We start from the raw sequence: 2,264 nt of genomic DNA, 5'->3' as shown, positions 1-2,264 counted from the left end.
TTGGTTCATGTGCCGCTTGAACTGAGGCGCTACAGCGATCTGTCATGACATGTTAAAGAGCCACAAAACAGTATTTGTTGTTTGAATAAAAAAAAAATAAAAAAAGTCAATCTCAAGAAATATCTGCGAAACCACGAAACCGACACAAAACGATGTAGTATACATGCCAGACCAGCATGTGGCGCTGTGATTCTGCCACAGAGATACACTAATAATGGAGAAGAAGACTATGCGCATAAACCTTGCGCGCGGTATACAAATGAACATGGAACAATACATTTATTTATCTGTGTTAATGTTAGTTAATAAAAAGACAATCGTTCAGTGTTTGTTCATGTTTTTGTTGCTGTTACGTGACGTAGCGGCGTCTGACTAGGGGCGAGACGTGGGCTGATGACGTCATCGTTTCCGTTTTCAGATTTATCCACTCTGGGACCCGGTTTCAAATAATATCGGTTTCACTCTCCCAAAACGCCGGATCCGTCTGGACGAAACGCCTATACGATACAAAATGTATGTGTATACAGCTATCAACGTCTCCGTGTGGACGGGGCCTTAGTGAGATTGAGATGTTTCCCAGACTTTCCAATAAAGCCTTCATCTAAACATCAATCCAGTCATGGTCAACAGCTCTAAACAAATATGTGGCTGGATTTTAATGTGAGAGACAACATGAGATGAACTTTTTCACAGGAGTAAGTGTTATTATGGATTATGGACTCAGATTTTAGTTAAAAACATCTTAATGCTGGATTTGTCTACTTTTATTCTCGCTGTAGTATTGTTGCTGCCACCATGTCGTGAAAGCGCTGTGTTTCGTTGTGAAAGCGAAACTGGACTGGAGTGCTGTGGATTACTTGTGGATTATTGTGATGTTTTTATCAGCTGTTTGGACTCTCATTCTGACGGCACCCATTCACTGCAGAGCATCCATTGCTGAGACACTGATGCAATGCTACATTTCTACAAACCTGATGAAGAAACAAACTCATCCTGATTTCGGATGGCCCGAGGATGAGCATATTTTCAGGACATTTAATTTTTTGTCTGAGCCATTGCTTTAATGATCTTTTAATGATCTTATTCCGTTGTGTCCTGTTTGTTTACAGTGACTTTCATTCATGACTGGTGAGTTTGCAGACAGCGAGCTCTCATAGACGAGGCTGTGTTTTATCTGTTTTGATGCTCTGAATGGCAGTAATGCTGCCTTTCACTGAAACGCTCTAGCGTAATAAACAGGCTTTTCTCTTTGAACTAAACTCTGGACATCAGCAAAGAGCAGAGGAAAGAGGAGATGTGGATGTCTAATCATTTTACAATGAGATGGCAAAGATACTGCATTTTCATTGTCAAAATGGTGAGAAATCAGAATTTTGATATTTGTGAAACAGTTGCATATTGCAAAGGCAGCACAATTTTATTTAAACAAAAAGAAATGGTAAAGTCCTATTTTCTTTATTTACAGAAACAACATAAACACGTGACGAATGACAGAAGTATGCATCTCCTGTGACATCTGATTTAATGTACCAATTTACAGTACTAACAGTATTACAGACTTTTTGCCTTTACATTTATATTCATGACACTACAATATAGTTTGGAATCGTTTATAATTTGAAGAAAATCGCTATAAAGCCACATTTCATTTTAGGAATGTGGTTCTTCCCCATTAATATTAGCAATTGTACAAGATGAGCTTTATCTCTATTTACTTAACTCCTATTGATATTTTCAGATACAGTACTAGGGACCACTTAGGCCTATATAAAAGCATCCAAAAAGCAGCATGTCATGGGACCTTTAAACAAAAAGAAATGGTAAAGTCCTATTTTCTTTATTTACAGAAACAACATAAACACATGACGAATGACAGAAGTATGCATCTCCTGTGACATCTGATTTAATGTACCAATTTACAGTACTAACAGTATTACAGACTTTTTGCCTTTACATTTATATTCATGACACTACAATATAGTTTGGAATCGTTTATAATTTGAAGAAAATCGCTATAAAGCCACATTTCATTTTAGGAATGTGGTTCTTCCCCATTAATATTAGCAATTGTACAAGATGAGCTTTATCTCTATTTACTTAACTCCTATTGATATTTATAATTATGGCAGGTCCACCCAACTGTAAAACAACATTTATTTTTTTCTTAATGAAGCTACATATCAATCTAAAACATATTTGCATGTATACTGTTGTGGTTTTGGTCCGTTTTCTTTGGTCATGTCTTTTATTTTGAAGTCTATTTA

Source organism: Sinocyclocheilus rhinocerous, unplaced genomic scaffold (assembly GCF_001515625.1).
Source record: "Sinocyclocheilus rhinocerous isolate Xijiao unplaced genomic scaffold, SAMN03320098_v1.1 scaffold1702, whole genome shotgun sequence".
In the NCBI taxonomy this organism is placed as follows: domain Eukaryota; kingdom Metazoa; phylum Chordata; class Actinopteri; order Cypriniformes; family Cyprinidae; genus Sinocyclocheilus; species Sinocyclocheilus rhinocerous.
This window is presented reverse-complemented; position numbering follows the sequence as displayed.